Below are 23,854 nucleotides of genomic sequence, written 5' to 3'. Positions count from 1 at the left end.
AGTTAAATGAACTCTAGTCAACATTTAGGCACCCATTTTTAAAGCACACCAGAAATGTTTCACCATTGTAATTAAACATTATCAAGTTAAGTGTGAATCAACAAATATAAGCATGAAATGCAAAGAACACAAGTATTTATATGGTTCGACTAAAACCACCATTAGCCTACATCCATGGGACCTTGTCTAGATCGAAGCTAATCCACTAAAGCATCAGACATTACAAGAACAATTAATCCAGAGTTGAATTTAGATACAACAAAGTAAAAACCCCTGCTCTACGATACATTAAACTTCACCCACTAATTTCCTTAATAACTTGTCACACTTGGATCACTTCACACCAGGAACTCTCCTCGACAAGCTTGAGCTCTTCCAAGCTTCAAACGCTGAAGACACGCTCAAGCTTCAGCAATGGAACCACGTTCCAGCCGCCATTCAATCAAAGATAATAAACAAAATGGTTTGAGCACAACACCATAAATTGAACTTGAATAAGGATAAACTCTCTAAAGAATTTCAGAGCACACAAACAAATGAAATATCTAGGTTAGTTCAATGAGATGCAAGAATGAAGATAAGAGATATTTTTTGCTCAACAATTCTTGTCAAGTCAGTAGACAATGGCTACATGTGTTGGTCCAAAAGGGGAAAGATTCCACTAACTTTTGGGACCATAACCTAAAGGGAAAAACAACCACTTGTGGGATTTAGGACACTTGTAAGTGGTCCTCACAACAACATATGAGATAAGGAAAAATATCTCGATAAGATAATGAAAATATGCCACTTACTCAAAATGAGTTAGACATGCAGATGTTAGAGCAGAAAGAAAGTGTGCACACAGTTGCGATAAAATGTGAAATAAATTTCACTATGCATATGTTCGACATAAATGTGCAAGCACACATCATATGTGCACACATTCAAAATGAAATTGCAAAAAACATAAGTTTGACATAATTGCGCTCACACACAACATAAGTTTGAAAAAATATTCAACAATTTATATACATTAACCTCAAACCATGATTAAGCTTGTATTAAACTCATTTTACATTGAATTCAAATAAACTTGAATGGAGGAGGAAATTTATTTTTGCGAATGATTTGAAGTTTGTATTGAAGAGAAAAGAGAAGTGTTGCCTCTTAGAAGAGACGAGAAGGTAAAACCATTGAATCCAAAACTTCTTCAATACTGTGACATTCCAATAACAATTAATCCCAATAATAAATTTGTGCAATTTGTGGGTGTTGAGTTGCCATCCCACCTAAAAGCTTAAACTTGTAGGTGAGGGCTCAACATATATTAGACCAATAGGTTCTCTCACATCAAACTTGGATTTTTTTTCATTTTCCTTTGTCCAATTGGTATGTGAGGATTTGAACTTGAAGCATTTGGCTCTGATACTATGTTAAGTTGTCATCCCATCTAAAAACTTAAGTTATGCTTGTAAGTGAGGGCTCAATGTATATTAAGACCAATAGTGGGTATATTGGGTAACTTATTAAATAACTGGATGCTATGTATTGGTTGTTAGGAAACGATCATACATGGCAACAGAAACAAAAATTTTTAAACCTTATAGATCGTTCCTTAGAACCAAGATCAGGGCACACAAATTACAGTTTATACAACATATTAAAATCTACAGAAAAACAGCTCAAGGTTAAGAAACCATACCCACGTTTGGAGGCTCCTCCAACTTGTCTCGGAATGAGTTTAGCTACTGACCCAAGTGTAGGATCGAACCAATATAGTCCACACAAAGATAAGCTCAAGGAACTAAAGAGGGATTTGCTAGATCCTCTTTAGCCTTTAAGAACCAAGAAGAAAATCAAAAGAAATATTTGATGGAAGCAAAAGCAATCTGGCATGGGAGAGAAGAAAAAGGGGCTGGAATATTTTTCCAATGATTGAATGAATTAATTAAATAATTCACAAAGTGTTGCACTTATATAGTGCACACTTTGCCATATTCCATCATGGAATAGGCTTGGGCTCCAACCCAAACACCCTTGTATCCAAACAGTCCGTTTAAGATATTTTTTAATTTTAATTATTATTTTTATTTCAATTAAATTAATATATATATATATATATATATATTAACATTTAACATTTAACAATTACAATAATTCATTTAAATATATGCAAACACATATTTAAATATAATTTCACTTATTTAATTTAATTAAAAAATTAAATAAAGGCTACGACCTCATCAAATTTAATTACACTGTAAAATTACCAAAATACCCTTTCACCCAAAAAGACGAAAACGCCCTTCTTTCAAACTGGTTCTTAATTTATCTTCTATGTGTGTAACCCGTCGGCTCTTTATCATACCGACAGTGTCTAGTATCGCTATCAACACCAATTAATCGTCTCACTTTACACAAACCCATATTGGCCCTTAGCAAGGCATCATGGCCACCCAATAGATTCAAATTTAGCGAAGCAGCTACCTGTCAACGATATGGTTACTGTAATATCCAATCCTTTCATTAATCGTTATCTCGATGAGACCGAGGCATAGAAATAGTGTTAACCTCGGTTACTCCTGATATTATATATTCAGTTATTAGACCAATGACCTGAATTATAAACTGGATAGAGCAACAACTCAATCCCACTATGGCCACAGTTTTAGTGTCATTGCTATTTACTGAATTGCGTCGTGAGATAACTTCTCCCGTACTTGGGAGTGATGAATCCTTTGTCAATCCACCATAGTCTTGATACACTCCTTGATGCAGCCAATCACTACCATATTGACAGCTCTGAATAGAACTGCGTTGGGCTAGTGTCAAACTGCACCAATCGGTGCACAAGACGCTCTGGTGATCTCAAGTCTAAGGATCACATGCACCACCATTCGTTAGAGGATTTGTTCCATAGACACTGGGGTTACCATCCATATGGAATCCTCTGGTGGATCAATCCGGTGAACTTGCCTACAGCAAGCACCCATGTGTTGCACCAGGTTGTCACCAAATAACTTTGACAAGTGAGATCAGTCACTGCATTTTGAAAGAGTCGTTCAACACTATGATAGCCTTACTGTATTGTCTGTGCCCTTACTTTAAAACAATACTAGGGCTACAGACGTTTCTAGAATGGCCACCATATGTGCTCATAGGGTTCTCACTATTGAGATTTGAAACACTTGATACCCTCGTCATAGTTCTACCATTCTAAGGACATATATCAATACATACAATGATGATTTACACAATATAGAATAAAATGCCTTCTATTGATCAATGAACATTATTACAAAGAGTCAATTCTATAATAATTGATTGGCTCTAGGGCACCTATTCTAACATTGGTTTTGTAATGTGTTTCCCAATTCACTTCCTTCTTCCACTTGGATGCAAGTAGCAATTTCGCCCCAGAAAAACGATCTCTTCCCCCAACTTTTAACTCAGAAAAATTTCATCTCTGACTTATCAAACCTCAAAACATCCACTCCTTACAAAACTGATTTATTAGGCAGAGATCTCCACCTGAGTAAACCAGCCGATTAATCACCATCCACCCTGGGGCACCATTAATTGAAGGATATTGGTGTCTTTTCCACTCCTCTAATGCCACTTCAAAGGCGTCGACGGCGTTCACAACAGGGAAAGTACAATAGACGATTCCATCAACATACGCAATATCTGTAATCGACGAAATAAACCAATTCGACGGTCCAAACCAATGGCCACGAGTTTCGAACCAAATCTGAGTCCAATTTTCATACGGAGGTTTGCAGATGTTGATAGTGACACTTCTGCAATACTTTCTCGCCACAAATACTAAGCAATCTGGAGAAATTGGAGTTTGTAGAGAATGTCACTACACTCCAGAAATGGGGTGTAATTCTTGATGTTTAGTGATGGGATGGTTAGTAAAGGGAGTGTAGAAGAACTACGAAGCTTTTTTATAGTTGAAGAGAAGAATCCAACCATATTTTGAGTCAATGAGTACTTTTTCAGCAAGAATGTCACTGTTATTAAAGATAGTTTAGGGGCGTTTGTGATAAGGGTTGTAGAGGAAACAGGAAGAGGAATTGTATGCTATTAGCAACGGCAATATATCTGCATGTTTGACAAGTTGATTGTTTGTAGTTTCTCGCCATTTCTTGCATACAGCCTGGAAACGTATTCGATATGTATAATTAAGATGATCAATGATTAGTGTTAGTATATATTACTATCTTATAATATCCCTTGAATATTGTTAGTATATATACATTAGTATCTTATAATATCCCTAGAATATTTGATTTTTCTTGTAATTATGCTAGGTTAGAATCTTTCCATATATTGTATTTCCTTATTAACTTTGGCCTTCTCCACTATATATAGAGGCCTTCTTTGTATAGTTGAAACACACAGAAATATACAATCATATGATTCCTCAAAGCTCTCTTTATTTCAACATGGTATCAGAGCCACTACTCTGATCTTCCTGTCCGTGCAAGCCGTTTCATTGATATTTCCTTCCGCACCAACCTTGGCTTTCCTTACACTAATAGTGGGATTTTCGTGGTTTTACATCCGATTTTACTCCCTTTTTTTTTATCAAATCTGATCATAAACGGAGTCTTGAGAATTTTATCGGTGTTTCTGTGTCAAGATTTTCCCGATCCGCTTCTGCACGAGCCTCCACGCGCCTCCTAAATATTTTGCATGCGCCACACATCTCTAGCAGACATATCAAGCCTATTACAGCCAACTTCAAGCCCAATCCAAGTAAGCCTTCCTTTCCAGCCCATTTGTCTTTCTTTTATAAATCATCCCATTTGGTTCAAAGTCCAACCCAACTCCACTCGTTGACTTGTTGACCGTTAAAAAAAAAAAAAAAAGTGTGTCTCACTCCTCTCCCACCCTTGATACCATTGTTCGTCCTATTGATACCATTTTAAATGGCTCAAATTATAATACGTGGGCTCAAAATATAGAAGTATTTCTTAGAGGACGAAAATTATGGCGTTATGTTTCTGGTGATATTCTTGCCCCCAAGCAACAAGATGGTGAGAGTCTTGATAAGTTTGCATGTTGGCTTGAAGATTGGCATAGTATTCATTATAAAATATTGTCTTGGTTTATCAATACTTCTGTTCCATCCATCAATAGCCTGTTTCCCAAGCTTGGTAATGCTAAAGCTACTTGGGATTTTCTTGCTAAACGATACAACTGCACTCATGATGCTTTGTTGTAGTTCCAGCTTGAGACTAAGCTTTATTAGACGCGTCAGGAATCAGATCAGTCCATTGCTGATTTTTATTCTTAAGTTAATAATCTTTGGGAATAGTTGTCTGCTGCAGATCCTCAACTCAAATGTTTTGATGACATTGTGTTGTTTGCAACCTACCGTGATCGTCGTAAGTTTATGCATTTTATGACGGGACTTCGTAAGGATTTTGAATCTACTCGGGCCTCTCTTTTGCATCGCACACCTCTTCCCACTCTTGAGGCTACAGTTACTGAACTTATTTACGAAGAAAATCGTCATTCAACCATGAAGATGCAAACTCTAGATTCAGTTGTTGTTGACATCCCTGAGACTACCTTTGGATCTTCTCTAGCCTTGGGTCGTTTCCCTTCTCAATCCTCAAAGACTGTCTTCTGCAAATACTGCAAATGTCCAGGTCACTCTATTACAGAATATTGAAAATTGAAGAACAAAAATCAGTCTCGGGCCCCCTTGTTGCAAGTTGTTGTTGTGGCTCCAACTGCTCCTTCTGCTCTTGAGTCTGTTGCTGAGGCTTCTTCAGTGTTCACTACTCTCACTACTACTGACATTAAGTCATTAATTCATCAGGTTTTATGCCAGTTTTCTAGTGCTTTGTCTGTCATCTCAGGTACATCTCCTTGGTTTTTTGATTCTGCATGCTCACATGACCTCTGATTCCACCATTTTTTCACAAAAATCTACTTTGTCACCCAATCCTATCATATATACTATTGATGGTTCTCATTTATCTGTTAGTCACATTAGGTCCATTTCCTCCCCTACCTTATCTATTGACAACACCTATCTTGTTCCCAAGTTATCCTTAAATCTTCTTTCAGTTGGTCAACTTTGTGAATTAGGTCTTCAACTTACCTTTTCTAATGCTGGTGTTGATATGCAAGATCCATAAACTGGTCAACTCATTGGGACAGGCCATAAGATTGGACGTCTGTTCAAGCTCGCTTCTTTGCAGTTTCCATCCCATCTGTCTTGCTCCAACCATCTCTTCCCAATTATGGCATTCTCGGTTGGGTCATGCCTCTATACCTCGTGTTCGTCTTTTGGCCTCCCAAGGTCGCCTAGGTTCTATAGGTTTTGAGTCTTTTGATTGCGTTTCCTATCAACTTGGCAAACAAACTCATTTACCTTTTAATATAAGTGATTCATTTTCGACTGCACCTTTTGATTTAATTCACTCTGATATTTGGGGTCCTGCACCCACTCCTATTGAGGGGGGATCTCGTTATTTTGTTATCTTTGTTGATGATTATTCTCGTCATACATGATTGTACTTGTTACAACATCAATCTGAGCTTGTTCATGTTTACCAAACTTTTCACAAAATGCTACAAACTCAATTTTCTCGTACCATTAAATTTTTTCGTTCAGATAATGCCATGGAATACAATGACAAAACTCTCCTTGAGTTCCTGAATCAATAAGGCACACTGTCACATCGTTCTTGTCCCAATACCTCTCAACAAAATGGTCGTGCCGAATGAAAACATCGTCATATCCTTGACACTGTAACTAGGGGTGAGCACGGGTAACGGATAAAACCGAAACCGGAATCGGAACCTACCTGGAACCAGTACTGTGTAGGTAGGTTCCGGTTCCAATTTTTTGGATCCGATACTGTGTGGTTTCGGTTCTTATGTGTGGAGGAACCGGAACCGGAACCTGTAAAAAGGGTACCCTGTTTGGAACCTGTAAGGGGTACCCGGTTTGGAACCGATTTTTGGAACCTGTTTGGAACCTGTTTTGGAACTTGGACNTCTTCGCCGCGGCGAAGATTCTTCTTCGCCCCGGCGAAGCTTGGTACACTCAAATCTTCTATTTTCAACCAATTTCAGGGCAACAATCAACATAACATTCAAACAAACAAATATAACAAAAACCAACTCGATTAAGGGCGAAAGAGGAAACAATAACAACGTACCTCAAGCGGGGTGTTACAGGGACAGGCCGTAAGATTGGACGTCTGTTTCGAGCTCGCTTTTTTGCAGCTTCCATCCCATCTGTCTCGCTCCATTGTTGCTCTTACCATCTCTTCCCAATCATGGCATTCTCGATTGGGTCATGCCTCTATACCTCGTGTTCGTCTTTTGGCCTCCCAAGGTCACCTAGGTTTTATAGGTTTTGAGTCTTTTGATTGTGTTTCCTATCAACTTGGTAAACAAACTCATTTACCTTTTAGTATAAGTGACTTTTTTTTTTTTACTGCACCTTTTGATTTGATTCACTCTGATATATGGGGTCCTGCACCCACTCCTACTGAGGGGGGATCTCGTTATTTTGTTATCTTTGTTGATGATTATTCTTGTTATACATGGTTGTGCTTGTTACAGCATTGATCTGAGCTTGTTCGTGTTTACCAAACTTTTCATAAAATGGTACAAACTCAATTTTCTTGTACCATTAAAGTTTTTCATTCAGATAATGCCATAGAATACAATGACAAAACTCTCCTTGAGTTCCTGAATCAACAAGGCACACCGTCACATCGTTATTGTCCTTATACCTCTCAACAAAATGGTCATGCCGAACGAAAACATCGTCATATCCTTGATACTGTAAGAGCTCTTTTACTTTCTGCTTCTTTACCTGAAAAGTTTTGGGGTGAAGCTGCTCTTACTGCTGTATACATAATCAATCGGGTACCCTCACCTATACTTCATAACAAATCTCCGTATGAGCTTCTCTATGGTATGGTTCCTAACTATTCATTACTTCGTGTCTTTGGTTGTGCCTGTTTTGTTACTCTTCCTCATCATGAACGAACCAAACTTGAACCCCGTTCTCGGTTATGCTGTTTTCTTGGTTATGGCTTAACTCAAAAAGGTTATCGTTGTTATGATCATATCTCCAAACGTCTTCGAGTCTCTCGTCATGTGGAGTTTTGGGAACACAAACCATTTACTAGCATATCCACGTTCTCCCCTTCCTCCTCTAACCACTCACTCATATTCACTAATCCCTCTATTGCTTTATTTTCTGACTCTTCTGCAGAGATTCCGAGCTCCTTAGACAGTTCTTCCACTGCTGCACCCAATTGAGTTGATGTATTTGATGGACCGCCAGCCACACCACCCATTCCTCCATCTTCTCGACTCCCTAAACCTCGTTGTTCTAGTTCGGTAAGTGTTCCTCCTACTCATCTTCGTGATTATCACTGTTTCTCTGTCCTTGCCACCCTCCACGAACCTCACAATTAACGTATTGACCTTTTTTGGTAGCAAGCTATGTTTGATGAATTGAATGCTCTTATCAAAACGCATACTTAGGATCTGGTGGACTTGCCTCATGGTAAAACTGTAGTGGGATGCAAGTGGATTTATAAAATCAAGACTCGAGCAGATGGATCAGTTGAACGCTACAAGGCTCGACTTGTTACTAAGGGGTTCACCCAGGAGTATGGGATTGACTATAAGGAGACTTTTGCTCCTGTTGCTAGACTTACCTCTGTCAGATTTTTACTTGCAGTTGCTGCTATCTGGCGTTGGGAACTTTTTCAAATGGATGTTAAAAACGCCTTCCTTAATGGTGATCTTACTGAAGAAGTTTACATGCAGCCTCCACCTGGCTATGAGCATCCTCCAAATAAAGTTTTTCGTCTTTGTCACACACTTTATGGGCTCAAACAGGCTCCTCAAGCTTGGTTTGAGAAATTTCAGTCAATGGTTTCTCAACAAGGCTTTCTTTCTAGACCATATGATTCTGCACTTTTTCTTTGCACTATTGGGGTAGGTATTATCCTTCTTCTTCTCTATGTAGATGATATGATTATTACTGGTGATGATATTACTAGTATTTGAGATCTTCAAAATTTTCTTAGTCAGAATTTTGAGATGAAGGATTTGGGACATCATAACTACTTCACAGGCCTTGAAGTTACTTCAAATAAGGAGGGTTATTATCTCACTCAAGCAAAATATGCCTCTGATTTACTTTTCAAAGCTGGGTTGACAGACAACAAGATAGCCACGAGTCCACGTAAGTATAATATTAAGCTTCTGGCCACTAACGGTTCTCCACTTGCAGATGTAACTCTTTATCGACAGTTAGTTGACTGTCTCATTTATCTTACTGTCACCAGGCCTGACATTTCATATGTTGTTCATCTGGTCAATCAGTTTATGAGTGCACCTTGATCTACCCATTTTGCTACGGTTCTTTGAATTCTACGCTACATCAAGGGTACTATGTTTCATGTCTGCATTTCTCATCCCACTTCTCTCTGGAGCTACATGCCTATCTGATGCAGATTGTGCTGGTGATTCTACTGATCGTCTCTCCACCACTGGTTATTATTTTTACTTGGTACTTCTTTGATTTCCTGGTGTAGTAAGAAACAGTCTGTTGTTGCCCGTTCTGATCGCATTCTTGCTGATACGATATCTGAACTTTTGTGGTTATGCTGGCTTCTGAAAGATATGGGTGTTCCTCAATCAATAAGTTCTCCTCTTCACTGTGATAATCGTAGTGCCATCCAGATTGCACATAATGATGTGTTTCATGAGCATACTAAACATATTGAGATTGATTGTCACTTCATCCGCCATCATCTTCAGCTGGGTGTCCTCCAATTACATTCAGTTTCTTCTGAAGATAATCTTGTTGATATTTTCAAGAAATCACATCCACCTGGTCGACTTGGTGATCTTGTTTCCAAACTCCAGTTGACTTCGCCACCAAGAGTTTGAGGGGGGATGTTAGTATATATTAGTATCTTTTTAATATCCCTAGAATATTGTTAGTATATATACATTAGTATCTTATAATGTCCCTAGAATATTTGATTTTTCTTGTAATTATGGTAGGTTAGAATCTTTCCATATATTGTATTTCCTTATTAACTTTGGCCTTCTCCACTATATATAGAGGCCTCCTTTGTATAGTTGATACACACAGAAATATACAATCATATAATTCCTCAAAGCTCTCTTTATTTCAACCAATTAGACTTTTGATTTAACTTTAGAATATTTTATAAGCTATCCACATCTCCTTGAGAGCTTCTCATCGTCTGCAAGCATTCCACAATGGGGCAAAGGCCGAGCGAGAGCTTGACTCCTTCGGGCATGGAACATCTATTCTCAAGACTACTGTCACAATCACATTTCGATGCCAGCATCCTCAACACATCCAAAGTAGTGATCTCCCTATGATTCTTTCCCAAATCTGATTCCTTCCCACCATTTTCTTTCGGCTGCCCACATATTGAAACAGACAGAGCATGCACCCCTTGATTTTTTTCTCTCTGTTCAACGTGAATTATAAGTACTTGGACCAACATACCTAAACTTGCTAATATCGCCCATGTTCTTTCTACCTACACTTAAATCTCCCTCAGCATTTCTTGTATTTTTTTTTTTCTAAACTATCCCTAAACCCTAAATCCCTATCAAACACTTTAGTTTCTAACTCCAATGCCTCAATTGTAAAGTCTAGCTTCCTTTTCATGGAACTTCCTTCACTAATTTGATTACTTTGAGGGGATTTAGAGCCACAACTGCAGGGACTAACTCTATTATAATCCGACTTCTCAAATGATTTCATTATGTTTTCTTTATTTTCCCCTAATTTAGAATCTAGAAATTGATTAGGTGATTCGGAAACCAAATTTTCATCCAAAAGTTTGGGTTTTTTCAATAGAAACCCACTTAAACATTTATTATAAGTAGCCGATTCTCTTTTCAAAGCAATTTTTTGATTCAAAATGAGTTACCTCACTTACACCTTCGAATTTCTAGGACTTTACCTTTGAAAACCCCAAATCCTGCTAGGATTTCTCCACAAAATATGGCCTATCATAAATGTATGTCCTAGTTGAATCGGAGGCCCTTAGCTCAACATGAATTACTCTTACAAGATTCTGTTTATGTTTGCTGGTCATTGTAGACATAAAAATCTACCTGTACAGAAAGAGGGACTGATCCCGTGAGGTTGAGACCACTAGCAATCTGCTGTACCTGCACACATAGAGAAACAAACGTGAAGCGACAGAAAATACTGGGGTGGTGTTTTCCGTAGGCACTCTGATGCTCAAGTCAGCAAGGCTGAAAGAGGCTGATTTAGTGAGGGCTAAGGAATAGAGAGGTTACCAAAAGTCTAGTCGGGGACTGTGACTACGGCTGTAATGTGAAGTTCTCAAGTGGGAACTCTGGGGTCTGAAGGTGTAATGTAATCTCCCTTGTGAGAGGGCTAGCCTCTGTTTAAATAGTGACTGTCTGGTCTCCCAATCCTTGTGGGATTGGGAGTTCTCGTAGCAGTCCGTTTCCTCTAGGGATATATCTTTTGGCCCCATTATCCTGGTATGAAAAGGAGTCCAAGTATGACTCTGACACAGACCTTGGAGGAGTTAGGATGGTAGTGGACTACCTTATTAGTGTTTGAGTAGGAATGTGATCCGTAGGTGACCGTGGGCTCTGAGTTCGACCAAAGGTCCAAGAAGTGTATTGGATTAGGAGGCCCGTGTCCAGATGGTTTGGGCCGACTATACTTCATACTTACTGGGCCTTATCCGAGGAGTTATGGCTTGGGTCACATCAGGATTGGGCCTGGGCTTTTCCTCGTTGCCAGACGTGTTATCCTATTTGGGCCGAAGATATTTTTTGGCCCTAATAGTTTGTCCCCCAGTCTCTAAGTTAAGGTTTGCTTAAGTTAGAGAGTAGGAATTGAACGGGGCGTCTTCGGTCGCCCTTCGTGGGCGACCGATTGCTGGCGCAACTGATCGGTCGGATGGAGATGATGTGTGGTCAAGAGTCACTTGGTGTCCTTCGCCGAGTCGGATTGTGCAACCAGCTCAAGAGGGTGTAGTCGATCGGTGTGTGGGGCCGAACAGACTGGGTTCAAGGTGAGACATCTAATGTATATGTATCCATTCGGTGTGCCTGGCCGAGTGCAGAATTAAACAAGCTATCAATCATAGGTGTCTTTGATTGGTATGCCAGGCGGAGTGACTAAACAGGCCATCGAACGAAAGAGGGTTCGCTCGATGAATTAGGCCGAATGAGTGGATGATATCGGCTTGGTCGGCTTGGTCGGCTTGCTTGACCGCATGGAACTACTCGGGTGATCCCATGGGGTTGTCCCTAGTAGGTGCCATCAGGCCGAATGGTAAAATTAGGCCCAAGGTTCTTGTGGAAGCTTGGGCTGGGCGGTCTGATCAAGGCTAAGGGTTGTGCAACGGATAGCAAACCCTTAGGTACCCATTCGTCTGGTAGGGAAGACCGAAGGGTGGACTATTCTAGGCTAATCACTCCGGCTGGAGGATCTCTTGGACATGTTGTTAGTGTATATTAGTGTATGCCCTAGAAACCATTCGTGTTGTCGGTTTCAGAGCATTTTGTCTTGTATCTATATATATCATAAATAATAAAAGAAAGAGTTCTTCAATTCATATATGTAAATTGCTTCCTTTATTCAGTCATGCATTTAAAATAAAGTATGTATATGAATTGTCCAGATGATTCATTTAATAGGTAAATGAATTATCGAAAAGGGTTCCCTGCGGAAGCAATATAAATTTGGGCAACTATATTGTACAGTAGGCATACCGGATGCTTCCGAAAGATATCATGAGTTGATATAAGTACGGATGACGATGATAGTCATGTCACTAGGGCATTGGTATGGATTAACGGTTGGTGAACTGTTTTTCGAACGTGACCGAATAACGACAAATCACTTGGAAAAGCATGTAGTCAATGATTTATCGTTTGGTTATATCAGTGCACGATGTAGTCCTTTGACCTGAGACATTGTAGTCGGATCCGATATGGATGCGTATGGTTCATACGGTGTATAAGTACGAGACTAATCATGTTTCGTACAATAAAGCCTATTTGGTCATGCGTTGTTCATATGCGGAAACGAACGATGGTCAAGAGGGGATCCATTGACTCGAAAATATAGGATCGGGAGTACCGCTGACTCCATCCGGATTCGAGTTCCTAGACGAACATCGATAAATGTCGGAAAACTGAATCTCTGGCCAGAGTCTATTATTAGTCATACAAAAGTAAGTTTGTGATGACAAGTTCCGGACATATTGATCGACAATTCGGTAGAAGATCGAGTTTAGGATTTTGACGTTCCATGAATCCATACTCGATTAGGATATCTCAATGGAGGGACTTTACCTGCATGGTACGTATGATCTGAAATGGGTTCGATGAAGTATTTCTTCATCGTGGTTTAGGGACTATGGCACATTGCTAGATGTTTACCATAGTCGTTGGGCCTCCGGACAGGTTTCCGGATTCATCCAGAACCGGCTCACGGCTAATCCACGGTGGACCTACATGGTCACACCAATAGCCTTGGGAAGTTAGAGAAGGATGAGAGAGAGAAATGATTATCCGAAGAGGGCTAGCACCTTCCGAGGGTAATAACGGGATTTCTATAGTAATAGTTACATAGAAATCATTTGTGACATTTTAAGGGTTAAAATGGTCAAGCAATAATTAATTATATTTAATTATTATATCTTAAAGTGTTAAGATTAATGAGATGAACAAAAATAACCTTTTAATAGTTAAAGGGTAAAAAGGGGTAAATTTTTGGGTTGTTAATGTAAACTAGTTTAGTTTACATGGGCCCTTGAATAATATTGATTATTCAAAGGGTAGCATATTAAATTCGTGGGGTCCCTTTATAAAATAAGATTTTATTGGGCTTAGAAGTGAAAAATAAATAATTGCAATATTGCCCAAGTATATATAAGTGCGAAAGGTTGCATTTTTGTTCATTCTTGACTAGTTCACAAAAACACAAACCAAAACTCTCTCTCAAACCCAAGGCCACTCTCTAATCTCTCAAGATGGTGTTAAAGTGTGGAGGTTTCATTCTTTTGAAGCTAATCTTCATCAATCCAAAGCAAAGGAGTAGGTGTAATCTCTTTTCCAAGCTTTGTTTGAAAACCGGTTTTAGAATCCATGCTTTCATGCTCTCATTCTCCATCTCCACCACTCTTCATGCATGTTGATTCTTTCACATGTGAAGCATGTAAGTGTGTCAGCTTCGTTGCCGGAGGTGGCGTGCTGCAATGTGCTGGTTCGGTCGGATAGGAAGGGCGGTTAAGTAGGGATTCTGTAAGGTTTTACGGTCTCCTAGGTGGCGTGGATGTCTTCCATGTGTACGGTGGTGATCCATTTTTCGTTTTGAGGCAGGAAAATGAAAAGTCTCTCTGTCCTTGGGCCATTTGCCGGATGCGACGTGTCTGCCTCTGTCAAATTTCTCCCATAAAAACGTGGGAGCAGACTGTTTGTCTCCCACTTTCGCGTTTTCATCTTTTTTCTTCAGTTTTTTGCGTTTTTTTTTTGTTTTTTTTTTCTTTTCTCTTCTGCTTTCTTCGTTCTTGGTTTCTTCTAGTAATGGTGGTTCCCTTTTGCGAATTCTGGATTCGTTCATGATAAATATTGTCCTCTTGCACTGGTTTTTGCTTCGTTTTTGCTTTTTTCTTTGTTTGTGCTGAGTTCTTGGGGGATTGGGTTCAATTTTATGAGGTTTCGGGGGATTTTGTCTTGGTTTTGGAGGGGTTGGAATTTTGATTTTTAGAATAGGTGTGAATATCGGGTTTCTGGTGAGTTTCCGGCGATTTGTCTCATTTTTTTGGTACATTCTATTTTCTGGACGGAGTATAGAAGAAGAAATCGAGTTACACAACATCTTGATTCGGCTCGGTCGGTATTCCTGACCGTATCGAGTGACTGGCTAGATCGGGGTTGGAAGGAAACAACTTTAAGTGGGATAGGTAGGTCACCCGGTCTACCCGACTGAGTGGTAAGGGGATCGTGTGGAGTAAAGTAGAATAAGGGATCAGTCATCCAGACCGAGTGGGGGGGTTGTACAGCAGTCCCCTGGTTTGGAGTTGTCAGCCGGTGACTTAGGGCGAGTGAAGTCATTGAAAAGGCGTTCGATTTTTAACCTCAGGTCGGTCGCTCCGAGCGAACAGGACAGGCAAGTTACTATTTCTGGGGACCAAATCGACTGGTTTTGAGGGTCGATCGGTGAAGTTGCTAGTGTTGACAGATTATCCAGTCTCGATCGGTCTACTTGGTTAAGAAAATTAGCTGGTGGGCTTGAACTGGTTAGTCGGTGGTGCAGAGCGAGCGATTATCACATACTTAGGTTTTGGGGAGTTAGGATTGTGGAATCGAATCGGTTGGTCGGTGATGCGTGTTTCCTACAACATGCAATATGTAGCAAGTATACTAATCGCACAAGTAATATAATGATGAGTGAGTATCGTTCCCACGAGGATTGTTGCTAAGCACTAAGTTTTCTACCGTTTTCAAGTTAAAGCAGTTGAATTCTTTTGGATTTAAGGGAACAATTTAAACTATAACTAAAACAAAATTTACTAAATTAAAATTAAACTATGAAAGCAAGATTTAAAAGGGATAAAATCAATTCAAATAAACGGGTAGGGTTTTGACTTCATTCGGACTCTATGGGTTAAACTTAAAGAATTAAACTAAATTCATATTCGCATGCGTTGATTGTAAATCGAACTCTCTAAGGTGTCCAACATACCTTCTCAGGCTATGTTTTCCTACTCTTCCCTATTAACCTTCCGCACCCAACAAAATGAAAGTTAATAAATCTAAGCTCATTAAGCACAAGAATCCTAAATTGATTTCATCAGTTCTTGAATCTATCTCTAGCATCCAAAAATACAATGGTGATTACCCAAGAAGCTTAACATGAATTATCTCTCAATCTCATCATGTTCATCACATTCATCACATACAAACAATAAAAACAGAATAATCACACAATCAAAGCAAAATCATATGAAATTAATAATCATCAACTCTCTAACCCATTAGAATCCAAACTACATCAAAACCCTAACCCAAAATAGGTTAGTTCATGGCTAAATCAATAAAACAATTAAAATAAACGAAAATACCAAAGTTCAACATAATGAAAATAAAAGAAAAGACAAGAAATCTCCCCAAATGACGAATCCACTGATTAAATCCCAAATCTTCACTCTCTTTTGATCTAAATTCGCTCAAAATGAATCTAAGAAAAATGTAAAATGCTCTAACCCTACTCCCTGAACTCCCTCAACACAAAAACTAAGTATTTCTTTTATACCTCCCCCAAAATAATACAACTTAGCCTAAACACGAAACTGTGTGTTTTACAAAAAGTGGAGTACGCAGACTTCGCCGCGGCGACAAAGGAGCTGAATTTGATGCATCACTGGCCCATTTCACCACGGCGAAGAACAACCTTCTCCACGGCGAAGTTTCCTGAGGAATTCTGAAATTCTAGAATTGCCTTCTGCGTGCTTCTGAGTCCAAAAACTCCAAATCTACCTTTATTTGCTCAAAAATTCCATTTTTAACCTGAAACACGAAATGAAATCAATCCCTCATACATCAAAAAGCTCAACCACCAGGATGTTGTTCAAACAGCATCTCATCTCGTTTTGAAATATTACCACTCCATTGACACTGGTCGCACTCCTGAATCATTCGGAAAGAATCCTTAAAGAGGGTTGGCCAATAAAACCCCGATTGTAGAACCTTAGCTGCTGTCCTAGTTCCTCCAAAATGGCCACCTACTTCTCTCTTGTGATAATGCCATATAATACTTTTCATCTCCTCCTCCGGGACACATCTCCATATTACTTGGTCAGCACAGTGTCTATATAGAAATGACTCTTCCCAAAAGTAGTACTTCAAATCTGAGAAGAATTTTCTCTTTTGTTGGAACGTCATACCACTTGGGAGCACCCTTGATGACAAATAATTTGCAAAATCTACATACCATGGTGCTTCATCCACTCTCATCAACTTCTCACTCGGAAAGGTTTCTCTAATGGGGATTTCCTCCATATTTCCCTGAAGTAGTCTCTCAATTCTCGATAAGTGATCTGCCACCACATTTTCTGACCCCTTCTTATCACGAATTTCCAACTCAAACTCCTGAAGCAATATGATCCATCTTATGAGCCGAGGTTTCGCTTCTTGCTTGCCAATAGGTGCCTAAGTGCTGAATGGTCAGTGTAGACGATCACCTTTGCACCTAACAAATACGAATGAAACTTTTCAAAAGCAAAAACTACAGCTAACAATTCTTTTTCAGTGGTGGTGTAATTTAATTGTGCATCAGTGAGTGTTTTGCTAGCATATTGAATTACATGCAACATTTTGTTCTTCCGCTGTCCTAACACTACCCCTAAAGAAAAATCACTAGCATCACACATTAATTTAAATGGCAGTCCCCAATTGGGAACTTTAATAATAAGTGCAGATACTAATAATTTTTTAAGAGTTAGAAAGGCATGCATGCATTCATCATTAAAATCAAACGCAACATCTTTATTCAATAAATTGCGAAGGGGTTTAGAAATCTTAGAAAAATCCTTGATTAACCGTCTATAAAACCCGACATGCCCCAAGAAACTTCGGACCGCTTTGACATTCGATGGTGGTGGCAGCTTCTCAATCACTTCTGTCTTTGCTCGATCAACTTCTATTCCATCCTTTGAAATCCTATGGCCGAGCACTATTCCCTCCTGGACTATGAAATGACACTTCTCCCAATTAAGCACTAGGTTCGTCTCCTTACATCGCTACAAAACAAGAGAAAGATTAGTTCGACAACTATCAAAAGACGAACCAAAAACTGAGAAGTCATCCATGAAGACTTCTATGAACCATTCCACCATGTCTCCAAAGATTGACATCATACATCTCTGAAACGTTGCTGGTGCATTGCATAACCCAAAAGGCATCATTCGGTAAGCAAAGGTGCCATAGGGGCAAGTAAAGGTCTTTTTCTCTTGATCCTCAGGAGCGATGGCAATCTGGTTGTATCCTGAATACCCATCCAGGAAACAGTAATAGGCATGTCCTGCCAACCTCTCCAACATCTGATCAATGAAAGGTAGTGGAAAATGATCCTTCCTTGTCGCCTCATTCAATTTTCGGTAATCAATGCACACTCTCCAGCCTATCACCGTCCTTGTTGGTATCAATTCATTACTCTCATTCCTTACTACCGTGATACCTCCCTTCTTCAGAACCACTTGTACCGGGCTCACCCATGGACTGTCAGAAATAGGATAGATAATCCCTGCATCTAAGAGTTTCACTACCTCCTTTCTCACCACTTCCTTCATCGAAAGATTCAATCTTCGTTGTGGTTGTACCCTAAGCTTAATATCATCCTCCAGAGTATCTTATGCATACAAAATGATGGCGAGATGCCTCTAAAGTCCGAAATCGTCCATCAATACCCTAATCAACCGCTCTTCCTCCAATTTACTTAATCTTGAACTAATGATCATTGGGAAGGTTTCTGAGTCCCCAAGATATACATATTTGAGGTGGGAAGGTAAAGGTTTCAACTCAAGCTTTGGAGGTTCTTCATTTTTTTCCTTTTCCTTCTTTTTTTCAAAATCAAACTCCTCAAATTCTAAATCCTGACTCTCATCAATCGGTTGAAGTGCTTCTAACAACCTAGCACATTCATTACTCGTCGAATCATCTACCTTTACTGTTTTGGATTTGGCTATACACGCTTGTAGAGGTAATTGTGGGGTGTTTTCTTCAATAGATTCAACCACCAATTTATCCACCACATCGACACTAAAACACGAATCTGATTCGGATGGAAACTTCAGTGCCTCAAAGACATTGAAAGTTACTATTTCATCTTGAACTCCCAACAGTAACTTTCCTTCTTGCACATCTATTAGTGTTCTCCCCATGGCCAAGAATAGTCGGCCCAAAATAAGAGGAATTTTGGATTATCTTATCCACCTTCACCAACACATCCTCCACTATCCCCCTTGGATTTTTTATGGACCTATCCGCTAGTTGCAACGACATGGTTGTTGGCTTCACTTCACCATCTTCTAACTTCCTTTTGTTCGAAAGGATTTCCTTAAGGAACTTCGCGTAGCTCGACATCTACTGCAATGCATCTGCAAAAGGAATGTTAATATGCAATTTTTTAAAAATTTCAATGAATTTTAAAAACTGCTTATCCTTATTTTTCTTCTTCAGTCTCTGAGGAAAAGGCACGGGTGGAGTGTGATGTGCCAACTCTGGTGGTATCTCGGGGAATGGCAATTTCTCCTTCTTCTTTTGCCTTTCATCCTTCTTCTTGTTCTCTTCCTCTAAACTGCTTGGTTTCTCATCAACTACAATCTCTTCATCAACTTCCTCTTCAGATTCTTCCTTGTCAGATTCTTTCTTTTTGGCTTGTTCAACCTCTTCCAAAACTGTCCCACTCCTCAAAATTATGGAATTTGCTTGCTCACGTGGGTTAGTGACTGTATTTCTTGGTAAGGAACCATACGGTCTCTCATTTAGCTTCTCGGCCAATTGGCCCATCTGTACCTCAAGATTCTGAACCCTTGATTTCTGAAATTTGTCTATCTCATTCATAAATCTCGTGGTCTCCTACATAAATTTCCCAAACATGTCTTCCAACTTTGTCACTCTTGGATCTCCCAGTTGATTATTCACCCCTAGTTGGTTATTCGGCACTGTCCTTTGGTTCCATTGATTATTTTGCTGGTTCTAATTGCCCCAAGCCAGATTTGGATGATTTCTCCACCCCAGATTGTATGTGTTGGAGTACAAGTTGTTTGGTTGCCTTTGATTTCCTGCCAAGTAGTTCACTTGCTCTGTTGATGAAGATGATGAAGCAAATGTATTCCCCACTTGACAATCGCTACTCACATGGTTTCCTGAACAAAAATCACAAGTTAATTGAGGTGCTTGAATAGAGTTTACCTGCATACTTCCCAATTGTTTCTGAAGTGCTATGAGTTGGGCTGAGATGGCTGTAAAGGCATCAACTTCATGAAGACCTGAAGATTTTCTTGGTATTGCTCTCTCATTTGGTCTTTGATAGTTGTTGCTTGCCAAAACCTCAAGCAACTCATAAGCCTCCTCTAGTGTCTTATTCTGCAAGGTTCCTTCTGATGCTGCATCCACCATGGTTTGCACATTACCCATCAGTCCATTGTAGAATGTTTGGACTTGAAGCTAAATTGGTAACCCATGGTGTGGACATTTCCTCATGAATTCCTTGTACCTCTCCCAAGCCTCATACAATGACTCGGATTCCTCTTGTAGAAATGATGTGATATTATTTCTCAGTTTTGCTGATTTTGCTAGAGGAAAAAACTTAGTCAGGAACTTCTGTGCTAGATCATTCCAAGTTGTGATAGTCCCTGCTGGTAGTGCCATTAACTACCCCTTAGCTTTATCCCTCAATGAGAATGGGAATAACCTCAACCTAATGGCGTCATCTGACACTCCGTTCGACTTGAAGGTGTCACAAATTTCTAAGAAGTTCGCAATATGCTGATTCAGATCTTCCTTTAAATCACCATTAAACCTTACCGACTGCTGGATCATCTGAATGATTGCCTACTTAATCTCAAAGTTGTTGGCTTGCACCGTAGGCCTAGTAATACTCGACCCACTGCCATTAACCGTGGGAACTGAGAATTCCCTTAGTGTCCTATTTTCTGGTTCTGCCATTTCAACAACTATTTCTTCTGATTCAACCACTAAATCCTCTCTTTCTCTTCTCTCTCTATTAAGTCGTCTAGCGGTTCTCTCAATCTCAAGATCAACAGGAACCACTGGTTGACGTCTCGTTCTTCGTATAAACTGCACAGAATTAACAAAAGAAAATGAGATCACAAACCAACTGAAAATTTAAAACAAAAATTAAAACTTCAATCTAGCTAACTATGGAAAAACTCAATGTTAACTTAAAACTCAATCCCCGGCCGCAGCGCCAAAAACTTGATGCGTGTTTCCTACAACATGCAATATGTAGCAAGTATACTAATCGCACTAGTAATATAATGATGAGTTAGTATCGTTCCCACAAGGATTGTTGCTAAGCACTAAGTTTTCTACCGTTTTCAAGTTAAAGCAGTTGAATTCTTTTGGATTTAAGGGAACAATTTAAACTATAACTAAAACAAAATTTACTAAATTAAAATTAAACTATGAAAGCAAGATTTAAAAGGGATAAAATCAATTCAAACAAACGGGTAGGGTTTTGACTTCATTCGGACTCTATGGGTTAAACTTAAAGAATTAAACTAAATTTATATTTGCATGCGTTGATTGTAAATCGAACTCTCTAAGGTGTCCAACATACCTTCTCAGGCTATGTTTTCCTACTCTTCCCTATTAACCTTCCGCACCCAACAAAATGAAAGTTAATAAATCTAAGCTCATTAAGCACAAGAATCCTAAATTGATTTCATCAGTTCTTGAATCTATCTCTAGCATCCAAAAATACAATGGTGATTACCCAAGAAGCTTAACATGAATTATCTCTCAATCTCATCATGTTCATCACATTCATCACATACAAACAATAAAAACAGAATAATCACACAATCAAAGCAAAATCATATGAAATTAATAATCATCAACTCTCTAACCCATTAGAATCCAAACTACATCAAAACCCTAACCCAAAATAGGTTAGTTCATGGCTAAATCAATAAAACAATTAAAATAAACGAAAATACCAAAGTTCAACATAATGAAAATAAAGGAAAAGACAAGAAATCTCCCCAAATGATGAATCCACTAATTAAATCCCAAATCTTCATTCTCTTTTGATCTAAATTCACTCAAAATGAATCTAAGAAAAATATAAAATACTCTAACCCTACTCCCCGAACGCCTTCAACACCAAAACTAAGTACTTCTTTTATACCTCTCCCAAAATAATACAACTTAGCCTAAACACGAAACTGTGCGTTTTACAAAAAGTGGAGTACGTAGACTTCGCCACGGCGAAGAAGGAATCTCGCCCCGGTGAAAAAGGAGCTAAATCTGATGCGTCACTGGCCCATTTTGCCGTGGCGAAGAACAACATTCACCGCGGCGAAGTTTCTTGAAGAATTCTAAAATTCCAGAATTGTCCTCCGTGTGCTTCTGAGTCCAAAAACTTCAAATCTACCTTTATTCGCTCAAAAATTCCATTTTTAACCTGAAACACGAAATGTAAGGAATTAAGTATCAATTCAGGCAAAAATAGACTAAGAAGTATCTAAAATCCGGCCTAAAAGCTTAAATAAACTACTATAATCCTCGGATTATCAGTCGAGTAGGGTGAGTAGGTTGAAATATCAGATTCAGAGTCAAGTAGTTCAAGTGAGGTTGGGGTAGATGTTGGGAATAAGTATGAGCGTGCCCCAACCATGGTGATGATGCTCGAAGGGGGTGTTCTGGTGGGTATACCGATCGGTGTGAACGTAGCTACCCCTAGGACGAGTGCTGTTAATTCGAGTGGTTTGGGCAGGCATGGGAGAAGTGGGGAAGACTCTGAAGCAGTTTGTAGTCTATCTTCATCTAGTAGTGGCTCTAAGGATGAGCCGAGTCAGCAGGGCAGTGGGATTTTGAGTAGGGATTATTCGCTTGTGCTTAAGGATAACGACGTGTGGCAGATCCGGACGATGTATCACATTCCTAATTCGATCGAGATTAGGGCGCCACGATTGTATTAATGGGTCGACTAGGAGGCAAAAGGCTGGGTGAGTATTTACGAGAAGTGGTTTCACAACGAGCAGAGGTTTCCCGTTCCTCGCCTCGTTTGGGAGGTGCTAAACCACTTCATGATTGCCCCGTCTCAGATCATGCCGAACGGTTGGAGGTTGTTGATGGCATTGGAGGACCTTTGTGTGTGAAACCAAGTTATGTTTGGACTGCACGAGCTGCTCTATTTGTATTTCCTAAAAGAAAACGACAAGGAGAAGGGTCGATATTTGATCAACCTCAGGCATGATCGATCTCACCTGGTGACTGACCTTTGGTCAATTGACAAGAATTGGAAGGATCGGTACTTCTTTGTGAGGGGTGAGGCGGTCTTCGGCGAGAAAGGCCAGGGCGATATTCCGAACACTTGGCGAGCCACTGGTGAGAAACCTTGTCTTTGTTTTGTATTTTGATTACTAAATCTTATTGTGTTTTTTCTTTGCAAAGCTTGAATTTAATCGAGCCGGGTAGAGCAGAGACGACTTGGACATGCAGACCCAGAAGGTTCTTGCCATTCCCAAGGCACAGAGGGATTAGTGAGTGGTATTGGCGAAGGCCAACCTTAGGACCAGCCATCTCTGGGCCGAAGTAGAAGTGATTCAGTGAGGTATTCCCTTCCATTCGTTGAAGCAAACTAGGGATGTGCTTCTAACTTGCTACTGCAATCATACCACTTTTGGTAAGTCCAGGCTGAACCCACTAACCGTTGGAGAGTTTGCGCTTGTAGAGAGATTGATGAAGAAGCTGACCGTCCCTAGTGTGGGCGAGTCCATTACCCGGCATTGGGAAAAGAGGAATCCTCGGCCAGAGAGGACAGAAGAGCGGAGGATGTGGTAGCGACATCGCCAAGCCGTTAGTCTACAGCTGGAGTTGGGTCATCCCAAACAGCGGTCTTGGATAAAGAGACTAAGATGATCACCTTCCATATTCTGGTTTTCGCGTCGACCTATTCTGACGCAGCTTCCATGAGCAAATTAGCTGGCTTCTTCCTGTTCCTGGCGGACGAGACCCGTTTGAACCAGATGGGGCAGTCGTGACCGTTGATTGGAAGGTATCCTGTTCTTTTCAGGTAGGG

The 23,854-nt window shown here is 39.8% G+C and overlaps 1 non-coding gene across 1 annotated transcript; it reads left to right on the top strand.

Moving 5' to 3' along the window:
* The first annotated feature begins 20,263 nt into the window (after nt 1-20,263).
* Nucleotides 20,264-20,370, top strand: LOC116109466. The gene has a single exon (XR_004124767.1). It is a non-coding gene; the product is annotated as a small nucleolar RNA R71 (small nucleolar RNA).
* Nucleotides 20,371-23,854: the final 3,484 nt, after the last annotated feature.

This window comes from Pistacia vera, unplaced genomic scaffold (assembly GCF_008641045.1).
Source record: "Pistacia vera cultivar Batoury unplaced genomic scaffold, PisVer_v2 Contig58, whole genome shotgun sequence".
In the NCBI taxonomy this organism is placed as follows: domain Eukaryota; kingdom Viridiplantae; phylum Streptophyta; class Magnoliopsida; order Sapindales; family Anacardiaceae; genus Pistacia; species Pistacia vera.
The sequence above is the reverse complement of the archived record's forward strand: the minus strand, read 5'-3'. Positions and strand labels throughout refer to the sequence as shown.